At 44.7% G+C, this 18751-nt stretch overlaps 1 protein-coding gene across 7 annotated transcripts in view; it reads right to left on the bottom strand.

Annotated features, from left to right (window-relative positions):
* The window catches only part of RALGPS1 (Ral GEF with PH domain and SH3 binding motif 1), a 409196-nt gene extending 392101 nt beyond the window's left edge, over positions 1–17095 (bottom strand). For all 7 annotated transcript variants that reach the window (XM_056538115.1, XM_056538117.1, XM_056538118.1 and 4 more), the window contains exon 1: positions 16939–17095. The gene's annotated coding sequence lies outside the window, so the exon portion shown is untranslated. The remainder of the gene's footprint in view (positions 1–16938) is intronic.
* Between the last annotated feature and the right edge of the window lie 1656 nt (positions 17096–18751).

The raw sequence follows: 18751 nt of genomic DNA, 5'->3' as shown, positions 1-18751 counted from the left end.
GCGGTTCTGCAGGTGGTGACCACAGACCACTTCTCAGTTCCTATGCTTCCTGGCTGATGTTTTGGTAACTTTTGAATGCTGCCGGTGCTTTCACTCTAGTGGTAGCATCAGACAGAGTCTACAACCCACACAAGTGGCTCGGGTAGTGGAGCTCATAAAGGATGGCACATCAATGTGAGCTGTGGCAAGAAGGTTTGCTGTGTCTGTCAGCATAGTGTCCAGAGAATGGAGGCACTACCAGGAGACAGGCCATCAGGAGACGTGGAGGAGGCCGTAGGAGGGCAACAAACCCAGCAGCAGGACCGCTACCTCCGCCTATGTGCAGGGAGGAGCACTGCCAGAGCCCTGCAAAATTACCTCCAGCAGGCCACAAATGTGCATGTGTCCACTCAAACGGTCAGAAACAGACTCCATGAGGGTGGTATGAGGGCCTGACATGCACAGGTGGGGGTTGTGCTTACAGATCAACACCGAGCAGAGAACACCAAGATTGGCAAATTTGCCACTGGCGCCCTGTGTTCTTCACAGATGAAAGCAGGTTCACACTGAGTACATGACAGACGTGACAAAGTCTGGAGATGCCGTGGAGAACGTTCTGATACCTGCAACATCCTCCAGCATGACTGGTTTTGGTGGTGGGTCAGTAATAGTGTGAGGTGGCATTTCTTTGGGGGGGGAACCCACAGCCCTCCATGTGCTTGCCAGAGGTAGTCTGACAGCTACTAGGTACCGAGATCCTCAGACCCCTTTTGAGACCGTATGCTTGTGCGGTTGGCCCTGAGTTCCTCCTAATGCAAGAAAATGCTAGACCTCATGTGGCTGAAGTGTGTCAGCAGTTCCTGCAAGAGGAAGGCATTGATGCTATGGACTGGCCCACCCGTTCCCCAGACCTGAATCTGACATCTGGGACATCATGTCTCGCTCCATCCACCACAGACTGTCCAGGAGTTGGCGGATGCTTTAGTCCAGGTCTGGAAGGACATCCCTCAGGAGACCATCTGCCACCTCATCAGGAGCATGCCCATGCGTTGTAGGGAGGTCATACGGGCATGTGGAGGCCACACACACACTACTAAGCCTCATTTGACTTGTTTTAAAGGACATTACATCAAAGTTGGATCAGCCTGTAGTGAGGTTTTCCACTTTGATTTTGAGTGTGACTCCATATCCAGACCTCCATGGGTTGATAAATTTGATTTCCATTGATAATTTGTGTGTGATTTTGTTGTCAGCGCATTCAACTATGTAAAGACAAAATTATTTCATACGATTAGTTCATTCATTCAGATCTAGGATGTGTTATCTTAGTGTTCCCTTTATTTTTTTGAACAGTGTAGATTGGATGGCCATTCATCCTGAATGACTGCAATGTAATAGACAAGGTTTTAAACAGGAAAATCAGCCTTTTTTTTTAGGGAGTACCAGGTGCAGGGTGTCTGTAATCTGAGGTTGGTGTGTCATGTAACAGACAAGGTTTTATCCAGTAATATCAGCCTTGTTTGGGGGGGTACCAGGTGCTTATTGTCTGCAATAAAAGAGGGTGGGGTGTCATGCATTTGACGTGTACAAAAACTGATTTTACATATTTTTTGCTGCAGACCCATTGAAGTCAATGGCCCTTATTTACTACTAAGAGTGGAGGTTTATTTGTGGGTTTTAAATTCCCTCCAATTTATTTTCCACGGTATTTACTAAGGTTTCCCTACATTTTCCACTTTCCCTACACTTCACTTTTTTTTTTTTTTTTTATTTTATTTTTTTTTTACACATGCTCTGATCTGTCTGGTTTTCCTCAGCTCAAATCCACCACATTTTATGTGGAAACCTTTGTAAATATGTTGGGTTTTTGTGAAAATGTCGGGAACACGCCCCTTTTCTGAGACCACGCCCCCTTTCCCCCGACAGTCACGCCCCTTTTCCGGGTTTTCTTACCAAAACGGAGAGTTAGTCAGGGTTTTTTTCAATTCTGGTGCAAATTTTGGCGCAAAATCTGGCACAGACATGTCGGGTTTGCAATAGTAAATGAGGGCCATTGAGTAGCAAAATCCACTGCAGATTTCCCACTTGCAAAATCAGCAACAGATTATGTATATGTGAACTTACCCAGAAACTGTGGAGACATGGCACAAATTTGTGCATGGATACTTCTATTTACTGACAGCAAGCAAATATCTTAAAAATGGTGCGTATACTAAAAAGTTGCAGAAAGTTTCGGTAAACAATTATCAGTCTTTGGTTACATAAAACCGGAAGCTCCAATGAATATGAGCAGTGAGAAAACTTTTTACAATGACATCCCTCTGAACAGCAGGTGATGATCTCATCATTTCATTAGATCTAATTTAATCACAAGGCAATTCTCACCGCGGATGAATCATACGGTCTCACAAGTCACTGGGCTATGCTCATGAAATCCTAACAACCTTATCGGCTATGATGGAGACGCTCCTCATCTAAGCAGCACAAGTCACCTTGATACTTTCTATAAGTCCTTGAAATTATCCTTTTGGCTTTACAGTAATTGAATTATTCCATGAGAAGAACAGAAAAAAAATCTCCTAATGACAACACAATGAATACACAAATTAAAGAAACTCAAAAGGGGGTATTTATCATTGTGTGTGTCCATCAAGTTCTTTTTACTTTAATTTGCCTGGGTGTACGTCATGTGTACTTTCCTCAAATTTATCAAAAAAGGTGCACGTTCACTACTTGCTATATTCTTTTGGGCTGGGCTCAACCCTAGGGCCTTGGGCCCAGTTATGTGGAGACGCTGCGGCCTTTCGTTAGTTATAGGACCTATAGGGTCCTAAGGCTTCTTAAGTGTCCATTTGTTTTATTATTTTGCATTTATTTGTTGATTTGTACTTTTTATACTTCTGAATAAATTTAGACTTGGACATAAAAAAAAGTCTACGTTCTTTATAAATAGCTAAATAATGTTTATCGAAATAAGCTGGTGAGAGCTGTGGGAGATGGCGCAAACATTTTGCAACAGTTATAAGGAGTTGCGTTTGATAAAACATCACTGCAAAAAACAACCATGGTACACTATATTCAAGTTGCTTTTTTAAAGAGTCTAAAAAAAATTTAAAAAAAAGTCAAAAAAAAATGTACGCAATTTGCACAAATCACCCATTGTGCAAACATTTTTAACAAAAAAAACTTTCACTGCATCCATACACTACATATGTAAAAAGCTGAATCTATACACTTAAAGGGGTATTCCAGGCAAAAACTTTTTTTTAGATATCAACTGGCTCCAGAAAGTTAAACAGATTTGTAAATTACTTACTTCTTCTTAATTCTTCCAATAGTTATTAGCTTCTGCAATTTTCTGTCTAACTGCTCAATGATGATGTCACGTCCCGGGAGCTGTGCATGATGGGAGAATATCCCCATAGGAGCTGGACAGCTCCCGGGACGTGAGTCATCAGAAAGCAGCAACTCAGCTTCAGAAGCTAATAACTATTGGAAGGATTAAGATTTTTTAATAGAAGTAATTTACAAATCTGTTTAACTTTCTAGAGCCAGTTGATATATAAAAAAAAGTTTTTGCCTGGAATACCCCTTTAAGCCAAGCAAAGACAAAAGGGACACAGCGATCACAGCAAGTGCTTCTGTTCTTTCCTACTGGTTAATGGGGGTCTCAGCAGCTGGACCCCAATGATCACAATTTCTGATGTGTCACTATGGCATGTCAGAAGTTGTCAGAAAGTTTCGGTACTAATATCATCTTCATTTCAAACTGAACCAGCAGGTTCCTATCATAACCTGAGACAAGAAAACTTCCAAATACCAGCAAGTATCAAGAGGAAACCGGACAAAAACTGTATATATAAAAACACACAAATAGCATATGAATGATCGTGACATTATGAACTGTTGTTGAGCAACTGGTGCCAGAAAGTCAAACAGATTTGTAAATTATTTCTATTACAAAATCTTAATCCTTCCAGTACTTATCAGCTGCTGTATGATCCACAGGAAGTTCTTTTCTTTTTTAATTTCCTTTCTGCCTGAACACAGTGTTCTCAGTGTTTATTTTAGGAACTGTCCAGAGTAGGAGCAAATCTCCATAGAAAACCTATCCTGCTCTGGACAGTCCCTGACATGGACAGAGGTGTCAGCAGAGAGCACTGTGTTCAGGCAGAATGGAAATTCAAAAAAGAAAAGAACTTCCTGTGGATCATAACAGCAGCTGATAAGTACTGGAAGGATTAAGATTTTTTAATAGAAGTAATTTACAAATCTGTTTAACTTTCTGGCACCACTTGATTTATAAAAAAAATGTTTTTCTAGTGGAGTACCCCTTTAACTGATACAAAACCATTCATTCAGTATTTAACCTGTGCTGTAAAAGGACAATGATGATTATAAATCACAATGACTTGTGATTGTAACAACTGTCTAAAAGAAAAAAAGAATTAAAAATAACAGACGTTTTAATTTAACAAATGCTGGAAAAAAGTCCCCTATTTTTATAGACTGTCCAGGAATATCTGCACATATTATACCACACTTTTGTATCCTACAAACAAAGGATTTACTAGTAGAAAATAGAAATGAGCGAACTTACAGTAAATTCGATTCGTCACGAACTTCTCGGTTCGGCGGTTGCTGACTTATCCTGCATAAATTAGTTCAGCTTTCAGGTGCTCCGGTGGGCTGGAAAAGGTGGATACAGTCCTAGGAAAGAGTCTCCTAGACCTGTATCCACCTTTTCCAGCCCACGGGAGCACCTGAAAGCTGAACTAATTTATGCAGGATAAGCCATCAACTGCCGAGCCGAGAAGTTCGTGACAAATCAAATTTACTGTAAGTTCGCTCATCTCTAGTAGAAAACATTAAATTATTCAAGTCTAAAGCCATACTGCGGGCACACCACGGCATGCAGTGGAATTGCTTTTTGAAGGTATCCTGACATATGCCAAAAATGAAAGACCGAAACATAGATTTTCCATAGACATCAATGCATCAGTAAAAGTTTGAATTTTGCTAATAAATTTCTATATGACATTTTCTAGATGCAGCAAAGTGCCACGGAAGAGGCTAAGCTGCAATACCAGGCACAGCCCATGGACAAGAATGGTGCTATTTCTGGAATAAAGCAGCCATGGTTTTCTCATCTCAAATTACCTCTTGTGAAAAAAAAGAACAGCACTCTAAAAAGCTGGCAGGCACAGATGACATCCCTGACATCTTAAAGGACCGTTACTGCTTCAAACACTTGCTCCACTTCGTGCCATTTGGACCCCCTCCTTTCACTGCTTTTGTCAGCAAGAAGATATGTGTAACCTTTCATGTACATCCCTAAGTTCCTGAAAATACAAAAATTGCAAATCCATTCCATCTGGTTGCATTGATACTGGAAGACCTGAAAAGTCACTTTGGGGGAGATTTATCAAAACCTGTGCAGAGGAAAACTTGCCGGTTGTCCATAGCATCAGATCACTTCTTTCATTTTTAGGAAGGCCTGTGAAAAATTAAAGAAGGAATCTTATTTGGTTGCTATGGGCAACTTTTCCTCTGCACAGGTTTTGATAAATTTCCCCCTTTATGTTGTCTATGGTGCGTTCACACGCTATTACTAGCAGCGGGTTGCCCGCTGCGGGAAACCTGCTGAGAGGTATACAGTACTACCATTGACTTGAATGGGTGCACAGACAGTCCGTAATAGTGTCAGATTTGTGGACTGTCCGCGGACCCATTTAAATCAATGGTAGCTTAACTCGCAGCAGGAAACTCGCTGCTAGCTACTAGCGTGTGACTGCACCCTTAGCACAACATTTTTCCCTAGTACGGATACTATAAACAGCACAGTTATTTTCGAGCGGTATCTGTGATGTCAGAACGTCAATTTCTCATAAAGGGATTTAGCAAATGAAAATGTTGCAGAGAAAAAAAAAAGTTCCTACTCTCCCTTTGGTCAAATAGCTCTGAATTCAAATTTGGACAAATTTTTCACCACAGGAATATCTGCCCCAAATTCTTCCTTTCTTACATGCAGATTTTGCTATGAATTTGTCCATGGTGTAAAGCGGAGCCATGTGTGAATCCACCTTAAGACAAACCTTTCATATGAAGAGAAAATTGATTTATTCCATGACCTGTACCAGTCCAATCCATGAATATTGCATGACCAATTCAATAATCTCAATTGTGTATAAACTGACAGTAGTGCTGGAGTTATTGACAAGAGAAGTATGTCCTTGGTGTAAAGGACGGAGAATCTACAAGACGACTCCCTTATAGTCATCATCCTCAGATTGTAAACTCTGGCGAGCAGAACCATATTGTTTGGATTGCTGATTAGTTTTTTTTTACACTTTAAAAGGGGTATTCTAGGATTTTTTTTATTTGACTATGCTACAGGGGTTGTAAAGTTAGTGTAGTTCATACTATTTTGATTTTCACCTCAATATTTATTTTTAACAGCATATAAAATGACTGTTGTCTCAGATTTTTCCCAGGTTGCATTGCAGCCTAGACCTGATGACAGGGAGCCTGTCTGCTTCACTGGGTGGAGGAATGGCATGTGAGAGAGAGATAAATCTGCAACTAATACAACAGCTGTAGGAACCCTGATTGAAAACCACATGTCTTTGGATGCAGCTCATTTATTTTTCAATGGGTGGGATGGCTGATGTGTGGGAGGGAGGAAAATGGAATTATGGGATTTGTAGGCAAAAAAAGAAAACAAACAGGAAATACCAGTTCACAAAAAGCTAGTCACAGTGTTATGGTAATCTCACAACATAGCCATTTAGCCCTAAGACCAGCGCAGATCCTTCCTAAGCATGTCCATTACTGCCTGCCAGGTACATACTAAAATCACCTTATGGTGGAGAACCCCTTTAATGTCCAGCTTCCTAAAGTGTGTCCCTGCAGTTGCTGTAAAACTATTCCCAAGGCATGCTAGGAGATGTCATTTTGCAACATTAACGAGGTAGTCCAGGAACCTTAACATTTCAGACACTTATCCCCTAAGAGTCTGATCGGGGGTGGGGGATCTCCTATGGTCTCCATTTTCCTGGATGAGCACAAGTGATGGGCCGTCCAGCCATTCATCAGCTAACATGTAACATCACTGTGGCTGGTGATCGGTTGAGCTGTCGTCACTTACGCTTGTCCAAGAATGTTTGGGCCGGAGCGCACTGAGGACGAGTAGACTGGGCCCATAGTCTGTGTTTTCAGCCCACTTCTGCTTTTGGCTAAAAACATTGATCAAAATACTAGGTGTGCACCCAGCCTTTTTTTGATTTTTGCAAGGCAGAAAAACAATATAAAACTTTAGAGGTCAAATTTTTTTTTTCTTGCCTGTAAAGGCTGGGTTTGCACAGTGTAAAAATTACTTAATTTCACACTGGCCTTTTGGCCATAATCGGAAAAAAAAGATGAAAAATCGCACATAAACACCACACAATTTTACAAAGTGTGAGCCCATCCTAATACAGATCTTTTTTAGCCTCAAAGTCCAAAAAAGCTAAGCAGGAGCTATGTGAAGCTAGTCCAACCTGTAATTTGGAGTCTCCTTCACCTACAAGATGATACATTCATAACAAATCACCCAAAATTCCCTTTCATAAGTTAAATTGTTTTCCAAGTCTGATTTGGAAAATGTTACCCCCTAAATTTTATACATCCTTTGAGAACTCTTCAATAAAAATGATTAAAACTTATTCTGCATGAAATGCTTTACAGCTGACTGTTTTTATTTAGTGTATTGTCTAATAAAAGCGTTTGCCATTTTATGGACACCATGGGGGACATTTATCATTGTTGCTTTGGTAAGTGAGTTCTGTAGGTTTTTAGTTTTGCTTATGTATGTCATACTATCACAGGGGGGTTGATAAATTTGGCTTACATAAGCAAAAAACAATAAATCCCTTTTGAATACCATTTTTTTAGCACACAAGCATAAAACAATAAAATGACTTCAGAACACCAATCCGCAGCTTTGAAATTTTTTTTTTTATATATATATATGTGTTTGTTACATTTTCTTTGTACTAACTCATTATTTTATTTTTTTTTTTTAACTTTTCATTTCAGATCCGTGTATCCTGTGGATTACTTTAGATTTGGAGGACTACGGTGACCAGTGTTTTTTTTTTTTTTTGTTTAAGGTTAATAAAATGGCTTTTGGGGGGAGTGTTTTTTTGGAATAACATTTTTTTTAAACAAGTTGTGTTTTTTATTTTTTATTTACTTTACAGGCTTAGTAGTGGTCCATTACTAAGCTGGGGCTTAGTGTTTGCCACAAAAACAGCTAGCGCTAACAACCAATTATTACCCCGGTACCCACCGCCCCAGGGGTGCTGGGAAGAGCCAGTACCAACAGGCCCGGAGCATCAAAAATGCCGCTCCTTGGCGTATGCAGTAACAGGCTGGCGATATTTTGGCTGGGGAGGGCCTGTAACAATGGTCCTTGCCCAAGCCTGGTAACGTCAGGCTGTTGCTGCTTGGTTGCTATATGGCTGAGAATAAAAATAGGGGGAACCTTATGCTTTTTTTTTTTTTTTTTGCATAAATAATTAAATATAAAAATAAATAAAGAAAGAAATAAATAAAGAAATAGGGTTCCCCTATTTTTATTTTCAGCCAAATATCAACCAAGCAGCAACAGCCTGACGTTACCTGGGTGGGCGAGGACCATTGTTACTGGCCCTCCCCAACCTAAACAAAGCCAGCCTGTTACCGCCTAGGCACAGGAGCACCATTTTTGATGCTCCGGGCCTGTTGCTCTTCCCGGCACCCCTGGGTACCGGGGTAATAATTGGGGGTTAGCGCTAGCTGTAATTGGGGCTAACGCTAAGCTCTGGCGTTAGCCCCAATTAGGTTAATGCATTTATTGTCACCCGACCGCGCATCTCCCGTGCCCTTAAAGTTAAGACATGCTGGGAGTTGTAGTCTGTCACCTACCCCCCCCCCCCCCCCCCCCCCCCCGCTGCATGACTACAACCCCCGGCATTCCCTTATAGTAAGGGCATGCTGGGAGTTGTAAAAGTGCGGCAGGGGGCAAGCTTGTCACCTGCCCCACAACTACAACTCCCAGCATGGCCTTACAGTAAGGGCTTGCTGGGCATTGTAGTTGTGCAGCAGAGAGCAGGTGACAAGCTTGTCATCCGCACCCGCCGCACAACTACAACTCCCAGCATGTCATTACTGTAAGGACACGCTGGGAGTTGTAGCCGTGCAAGCCAGGGAAGCGGGCGCTAATGCGCTCCGCTCCCTGGCCGGCTATAATCACAAAATCACTGTAATTTCATATTTCCCGCCGGGTCCCGTAACACGGGACCCGGCGGGAAATTTGCAATGACAGTAAACTCTGCGGTGCTGTAGCAAAGGGAGCCCGGGCTGACATAACACTGCAGCCGCCCGGGACTCCCGCAGCCTGGCCGGGAGACATGCAGGAGCCATCCCTGCCAGCCCTCAGCGTGTACCGCAGTACTGAGGGATGGCAGGGACAGTTCCTGCACATCTCCCAGCCTGTCTGCAGGAGTCCCGGGCGGCCAGAGTGATGCCACCCTGGGCTCCTTTTAACATATAAAGGAGCCATGCAGTTTTTGTCCCTACTGTCAGATGAAATTTCCTGCCGGTTCCATGATTGGCTGCTCGGTCCCCGGTGCATTGCCATAGAATGAGATTTGCCATAGAATGAGATGGTCCGCCTCCATCACATCCTATTGGCTCACTCTTGTCACGTGACATATTTAAACGTCACTCATCGATGCGCACAGTAGTGTCAGTTTGGCTATCACAGGGAGAGGATCTCCTCTCTCTGTGATAGCTGAAGCTGTACGGAGCTCTCATGGCCTCTGTGGCCCGACAGAAGTTCACACATGTACGCAGCTCATACGGCTGCCTCATATACACTTACAGTATTATGACATGTCCTGTTGATCCACAGCGCTATCGGGATCCCTATGCCCGATGGCGCTGTCATCAGTGTGCGTCCCCGCGAGCGCCCCACGCCCGCAGCTCTACTCCCGTCCCCCGCAGCTCTACTCCTCGTCCCCCGCATCTCTACTCCCCGTCCCCCGCATCTCTACTTCCCGTCCCCCCGCATCTCTACTCCCCGTCCCCCGCATCTCTACTCCCCGTCCCCCGCATCTCTACTCCCCGTCCTACGCAGCTCTACTCCCCGTCCCCCCGCATCTCTACTCCCCGTCCCACGCAGCTCTACTCCCCGTCCTACGCAGCTCTACTCCCCGTCCCCTGTGAACGCTCAGGGAGCGATCCACAGCGCTATGGGGATTCCTACGCCCGGTGGCGCTGGTCATCAGTGTGCGTCCCCGCGAGCGCCCCCCCGCTCGCAGCTCTACTCCCCGTCCTCCGCCCCCCGCAGCTCTACTCCTCGTCCCGTTAACGCTCAGGGAGCGGGGAACAGAAAGTAGAGCATCGGGCGCAGGTAAAGTAGTACTGCGCATGCGCAGCACTACGCGAATAACTTTACCTGCGCCCGATGCTCTACTTTCTGTTCCCCGCTCCCTGAGCGTTAACGGACGGGGAGTAGAGCTGCGGGGGGGCGGAGGACGGGGAGTAGAGCTGCGGGCGTGGGGCACTCGCGGGGATGCACACTGATGACAGCGCCATCGGCCATCGGATCCCGATAGCGCTGTGGATCAACAGTAAATGTATATGAGGCAGCCGTATGAGCTGCGTACATGTGTGAACTTCTGTCAGGCCACAGAGGCCATGATAGCTCCGTACAGCTTCAGCTATCACAGAGAGAGGAGATCCTCTCCCTGTGATAGCCAAACTGACACTACTGTGCGCATCGATGCGTGACGTTTAAATATGTCACGTGACACGAGAGAGCCAATAGGATGTGATGGAGGCGGACCATCTCATTCTATGGCAAATCTCATTCCACGGCAATGCACCGGCCAATCACTGGACCCAGCAGGGAATGTGAAATTACATTAGGGACTCCCAAAACTCTGCGGCACCAAGGTATGTTAAAGGAGCCTGGGCTGGCATCACTTTGCAGCTGTCCGGGCTCCATCTGATTCTATCCCCACCACCCTCACTAAATGACAGAGGCACTGATTTACATCCCCCCCTTGTCTACTATCCGCCTGCGCCGCACATCTCCTGTCCGATGCAAGACTACAACTCCCAGCATGTCCTCACTGTAATGCTAGGAGTTGTAGTCTTGCAACAGGTAGCAGACAGATGGGAGATGTGCGGCGTGGGCAGGTGGGTGGGAGACAAGGTGGGGATGTAAATCAGTGTGATCCGTGATCAGGTAGTCAGAAAAGCAGAAACATAAGCAAGGTTCAAGCTGGTGTAGATTCCTGGAGCTTTTAATCAGATGCGCCAAGACCTGCGACAGTCGCAGTTGATAAATCAGGGTGCACTGGAAAGAAAGAAGTGAAAAAAACGTTTACGTGAGCAAGATGTCAAGGTGAGCGGTGGGATGTAAAGAAAGAAAAAAAGTCGCAAATAAGCGGAGTTGCACCAAAGTTGCACCAAAGTTGCGCCAAAATATACAGGAAAATAAGCTCTACAAACTTTCATAAATCTGGTCTCATATATCTGTGAAATGACGCAGTTATAGCTCAGCGAGCACGTCCAGGCGCGTGCCTGTTATCTAACAACTCCGACTGACCTTCAGGACACTAAGCACCTGATGTAAACTCAAAGGAACTTTCATTGTCAGTCACTTTCACTATTGTTTTCACTACACACAGCAAAAGCATCCAGTGCAATGGGTAAAGTCATCATACCACCCCAAGAACAATAAGCTCCTTCATGCTAAACATGAGGAAACTGTGCTGTGCATATCAAAGAGGCAGCTTCTGGGGTTGTTGTGGGGAGCGATATTGGCTTCCCCACTAATATCAGGTTAGAAACATTGTCACAGGTCAGCAGTGTGTACACCAAAACATAACACTAAAAGCACCAAATCATATCATGAGCCATCCAAACCAGCCCCGTCCTCAGCTACAACACCTCATATTAACAAGTGTCTTGTGGTTTTTAAAAACGTATGATGATTCCTTCTCCTTCATATAAACAGAGGTCTATGGAGATTTTCCAGACAAGCAAACTTTTTTTTATTTCTGTCACTATAATATGATGCCCAGCAATGATCTCCAACATGTTTATCGCCAGATGTTGCATAGCACAATGGGAGTTTCAGCTTTGCAACAGCTGGGGTGTCACAGGTTGAAGACCGCTAAAGACCAGCATGTGGTGACCTCAGCGTATACATGTTAGGCTCCAAGTAAGCATTCCCATCCCAGGGATCAAGGGGGAGTGTTGCACATCATAGGCAGAATGAATGAACATGGCACAGGATAATATCCTTATCCCATCCCTGCAACACCTGCAAAGACACAAAGTAAAAAGACTCCAGCCGCAGCCATAACCCCCAAAATCAGCACTCATGGGACCAATCTTCAATATAACGTATAGTGCAATCAAGTCAGAACACAATCAATTTTTGCAAGTGTAGTAAACATTGAAGACCCCTCAAATACTGTAGTCTGGCAACTGTCGGGGATAGGAGGGAGGGTCTTTGACAAGGAAAGTGTGAACCCAGACCATGCATATGCCAACCTTGCTGTGGCCCCAATTTGCAGTGTGGAGGTTCACAGTAGTCCGTACAACTTGCACCCATTATCCGATATTTTAAAATGGTGAGTTATATTATTTAATTAATTATGAACAGTGTTAACTGAGAAGCATCAACCTGGCATGTGTATGGTTTTATGTACATGCCAAAACAGTAGGTAACCATAAAAGTAGTATTCTACAGGAGGGGCAAAAGCTGTATTGTACCTGGGTCTATGGGGCCCAAAATCACCCTCCTGCCACCCAAGAAAGCAGTAAGGGCTCATTCACACTTAAAGGACAACTGCAGCGCAATATACACTTATATAAGTGTTTGATTGCGGGGGGTTCGACCGCTGGGACCCCCCCCCAGATCTCCCTAACGGGGTGCCGCCATTAGCGCTCATAGTAAGGTTTCACACAGGGCCTAGATTTTTCAAGTGACACCTACACCTTCGTCTTACTGTAACAAGATTTTAAAGGCCCCGCTGTACTGTATGAAGATTGTTTTCAATGGGGAGATATAGGTCAGCATTGAATGAATATATTAGTACATCTGGAGGGTGCGGAATAGGATGTGATTATATGTGACAGGATCTGCAGCATATAAAGAAATATAGTAAGGGATTTTCAAGGAAGGCATGTATACAATGAGCAGATTCAGAGGGATTATAAATGCTGTGTAAGAGGAGATGGAGGAGGATGGAGGAGCCCTGGAAGGAGCTGCAGGGATGTCTCAAGCACAAGAATAGCAAATATAAGGGGAGACACAGGCCACAATGAGTGGGCTGCACGGACATCAATAGATGTATAATATACAGGGCAGTGTGGAGGACAAGGCTGCAAAGGTGCTGCATATATAAGAGCAGATATATGGAGCATCTAGAGGAAGCGGAGAGGAACACAGCGATCATACAGGGGGAGAAGGGAACACAGCGATCATACAGGGGGAGAAGGGAACACAGCGATCATACAGGGGGAGAAGGGAACACAGCGATCATACAGGAGGGAGCAGGGAACACAGCGATCATACAGGAGGGAGCAGGGAACACAGCGATCATACAGGAGGGAGCAGGGAACACAGCGATCATACAGGAGGGAGCAGGGAACACAGCGATCATACAGGAGGGAGCAGGGAACACAGCGATCATACAGGAGGGAGCAGGGAACACAGCGGTCATACAGGAGGGAGCAGGGAACACAGCGGTCATACAGGAGGGAGCAGGGAACACAGCGGTCATACAGGAGGGAGCAGGGAACACAGCGGTCATACAGGAGGGAGCAGGGAACACAGCGATCATACAGGAGGGAGCAGGGAACACAGCGATCATACAGGGGGAGAAGGGAACACAGCGATCATACAGGGGGAGAGGGGAACACAGCGATCATACAGGTGGAGAGGGGAACACAGCGATCATACAGGAGGGAGCAGGGAACACAGCGATCATACAGGTGGAGAGGGGAACACAGCGATCATACAGGAGGGAGCAGGGAACACAGCGATCATACAGGAGGGAGCAGGGAACACAGCGATCATACAGGAGGGAACAGGGAACACAGCGATCATACAGGAGGGAGCAGGGAACACAGCGATCATACAGGAGGGAGCAGGGAACACAGCGATCATACAGGAGGGAGCAGGGAACACAGCGATCATACAGGAGAGAGCAGGGAACACAGCGATCATACAGGAGGGAGCAGGGAACACAGCGATCATACAGGAGGGAGCAGGGAACACAGCGATCATACAGGAGGGAGCAGGGAACACAGCGATCATACAGGAGGGAGCAGGGAACACAGCGATCATACAGGAGGGAGCAGGGAACACAGCGATCATACAGGAGGGAGCAGGGAACACAGCGATCATACAGGAGGGAGCAGGGAACACAGCGATCATACAGGAGGGAGCAGGGAACACAGCGATCATACAGGAGGGAGCAGGGAACACAGCGATCATACAGGAGGGAGCAGGGAACACAGCGATCATACAGGAGGGAGCAGGGAACACAGCGATCATACAGGAGGGAGCAGGGAACACAGAAATCATACAGGAGGGAGCAGGGAACACAGCGATCATACAGGAGGGAGAAGGGAACACAGCGATCATACAGGAGGGAGCAGGGAACACAGCGATCATACAGGAGGGAGCAGGGAACACAGAAATCATACAGGGGGAGAAGGGAACACAGCGATCATACAGGAGGGAGCAGGGAACACAGCGATCATACAGGGGGAGCAGGGAACACAGCGATCATACAGGAGGGAGCAGTATATATGGGAGAGTAAATCTAGGGGGTAAACAAGCTTATTTATGGATATAGGGTGGGTATATTTATAAAGGGTATAGGTGGTAAGTAATATCAATGATTTAAGAATATAGGGGGAGATTTATCAAAACCTGTGTGGAGGAAAAGTTGCCCATAGCAACCAATCAGATCACATATTTTTCAGAGGTCTTTTCAAAAATGAATACAGCGATCTGATTGGTTGCTATGGATAACTGCACCATCATTCCTCTATACAGGTTTTGCTAAATCTCCCCAATAGATTGTAATTTGGGGGTGTATATAAATATATCAGAGGAGGGGTTGTGGTTTAGCTAGAAAAATTACATGAATATATCATGTATGGAAGTAATTTCCAAATTGTTGACCTCCAGATTATGCAAAACTACAACCCCCAACATGCCCGGACAGCCAACGGCTGTCCGGGCATGCTGGGGGTTGTAGTTTTGTAAACATCTGTAGGTTGACAATTTAGAGATCACTGGTTTATAGGGTGTATATATCAAATATATATTGAGGGGTTACATACATGTATATTATGAACCATATACGGGATGTAACAGATAAAAGGTGTATATATGTTAGATGAAGGGTGTGTGTGTGTATATGTCTATCATAGACAGGGGTGCATATATACATATAAATACACAGAGGGCTGAGGGGTATGTTTTCCATAAAATGAGGGGTATAAAAATGACATGAATATCATATATGGGGTGTATATATGGTAGATGAGGGAAATATGTGAGATTTATGAGGTGAATGTTACAGGGTTAATCCATACAAATGACATATCTGTAGAATATGCATAAAATTTGGGGTGAACATATGATTTATGAGGTAAATACCTGTGTCTCAGCCATAGAAATTACATTAATGTATAATATATGGGGTGTATGTATGATTTATTGGGTAAATATTCGGGGCTCAGCCATAGAAATTACATTAATGTATAATATATGGGGTGTATGTATGATTTCTGAGGTAAATATTCTGGCCTCAGCCATAAAAATGACATTAATGTACAATATATCGGGTGTATATATGATTATGAGGTAAATATTTGGGGCTTAGACATAGAAATAGCATTAGTGTATAATATATGGGGTGTATATATGATTTATGAGGTAAATATTTGGGTAATAGCCATAGATATTGCATCAATGTATAATATATGGGGAATATATATGATTTATGAGGTAAATATTTGGGGCTCAGCCATAGCTATTACATCAATGTATAATATATGGGGTGTATATATGATTTATGAGGTAAATATTTGGGGCTCAGCCATAGATATTACAGAAATGTATAATATATGGGGTGTATATATAATTTATGAGGTAAATATTTGGGGCTCAGACATATAAATGGCAATTATGTTTAATATATGGGGTGTATATGATTTATGAGGTAAATATTTGGGGCTCAGCCATAGATATTACATCAATGTATAATATATGGGGTTTATATATGATTTATGAGGTAAATATTTGGGGCTCAGCCATAGATAGTACATCAATGTATAATATATGGGGTTCATATATGATTTATGAGGTAAATATTTGGGGCTCAGCCATAGATATTACATCAATGTATAATATATGGGGTGTATATATAATTTATGAGGTAAATATTTGGGGCTCAGCCATAGATGTTACAGAAATGTATAATATATGGGGTGTATATATAATTTATGAGGTAAATATTTGGGGCTCAGCCATAGATATTACATCAATGTATAATATATGGGGTTTATATATGATTTATGAGGTAAATATTTGGGGCTCAGCCATAGAAATGACATTAATGTTTAATATATGGGGTGTATATATAATTTATGAGGTAAATATTTGGGGCAAGGCCATAGACATGGCATGTCTGTATCATATATGGGGTGTATATATGTTAGATAAGGGGTATATACAATTTATGAGGTAAATGTTTAGGTATATGAGGCTCAGACGTGTCCAGGTGCTGTAGGTGGTGTCTGCCCATCACAGGAGCGGTGTCTGCATAATGTATAGGGTGACCGTATATTATGGGGTACATGTGGCAGGGTCTGTGGGGGCTCCGGGGTGACACTCACCTGTCACTGGGCTCCGCTCGGCCTCTCCCCCTTCCGACATTTAATTCTCCACCAGGAACATGGCAGTTCCGACACATTGAGCCAGACTTCAGGAAGCGTCAGGTGCAGCGAGGAGCGACGGCCGGGCCGACCAATCAGCGGCCGCCTTCTAAGAGCACAACAGACGGCCGACCAATCAGAGGCGGCGGGAGCCGGGATATGCAGATGCGGTGAGGAGCAGTGCGCAGGTGCTCTCTCAGGAGGATGGGGCGCTTGTTGTCTGCAGTCAGGGAGCCCCCAGACATGAGGAGGGGAGCCTCAATATACAGGAGCAGATATGAGGAGAGGAGCCTCCATATACAGGAGCAGATATGAGGAGGGGAGCCTCCATATACAGGAGCAGATATGAGGAGGGGAGCCTCCATATACAGGAGCAGATATGAGGAGGGGAGCCTCCATATACAGGAGCAGATATGAGGAGGGGAGCCTCAATATACAGGAGCAGATATGAGGAGGGGAGCCTCAATATACAGGAGCAGATATGAGGAGAGGAGCCTCCATATACAGGAGCAGATATGAGGAGAGGAGCCTCCATATACAGGAGCAGATATGAGGAGAGGAGCCTCCATATAAAGGAGGAGATATGAGGAGGGGAGCCTCCATATACAGGAGCAGATATGAGGAGAGGAGCCTCCATATACAGGAGCAGATATGAGGAGAGGAGCCTCCATATACAGGAGCAGATATGAGGAGGGGAGCCTCCATATACAGGAGCAGATATGAGGAGAGGGAGCCCCCTGTATAACAGACATGAGGAGGGGAGCCTCTATATACAGGAGCAGATATGAGGAGGGGAGCTTCTATATACAGGAGCAGATATGAGGAGAGGAGCCTCTATATACAGGAGCAGATATGAGGAGAGGAGCCTCCATATACAGGAGCAGATATGAGGAGAGGAGCCTCTATATACAGGAGCAGATATGAGGAGGGGAGCCTCCATATACAGGAGCAGATATGAGGAGGAGAGCCTCCATATACAGGAGCAGATATGAGGAGAGGAGCCTCCATATACAGGAGCAGATATGAGGAGGGGGGCCTCCATATACAGGAGCAGATATGAGGAGGGGAGCCTCCATATACAGGAGCAGATATGAGGAGAGGAGCCTCCATATACAGGAGCAGATATGAGGAGGGGAGCTTCTATATACAGGAGCAGATATGAGGAGGGGGAGCCCCCTGTATAACAGACATGAGGAGGGGAGCCTCCATATACAGGAGCAGATATGAGGAGAAGAGCTTCTATATACAGGAGCAGATATGAGGAGGGGGAGCCCCCTGTATAACAGATATGAGGAGGAGAGACTCCATATAAAGGAGCAGATATGAGGAGAAGAGCTTCTATATACAGGAGCAGATATGAGGAGGGGGAGCCTCCATATACAGGAGCAGATATGAGGAGGGGGAGCCCCCTGTATAACAGACATGAGGAGGGGAGCCTCCATATAAAGGAGCAGATATGAGGAGAGGGAGCCCCCTAGACATGAGGAGGGGAGCCTCCATATACAGGAGCAGATATGAGGAGGGGAGCCTCCATATACAGGAGCAGATATGAGGAGGGGAGCCTCCATATACAGGAGCAGATATGAGGAGAGGGAGCCCCCTGTATAACAGACATGAGGAGGGGAGCCTCTATATACAGGAGCAGATATGAGGAGAGGAGCCTCTATATACAGGAGCAGATATGAGGAGAGGAGCCTCTATATACAGGAGCAGATATGAGGAGAGGAGCCTCTCTATACAGGAGCAGATATGAGGAGTGGAGCCTCCATATACA

The sequence above is a fragment of the Hyla sarda genome, chromosome 9, assembly GCF_029499605.1.
Source record: "Hyla sarda isolate aHylSar1 chromosome 9, aHylSar1.hap1, whole genome shotgun sequence".
Classification (NCBI taxonomy): domain Eukaryota; kingdom Metazoa; phylum Chordata; class Amphibia; order Anura; family Hylidae; genus Hyla; species Hyla sarda.
The sequence above is the reverse complement of the archived record's forward strand: the minus strand, read 5'-3'. Positions and strand labels throughout refer to the sequence as shown.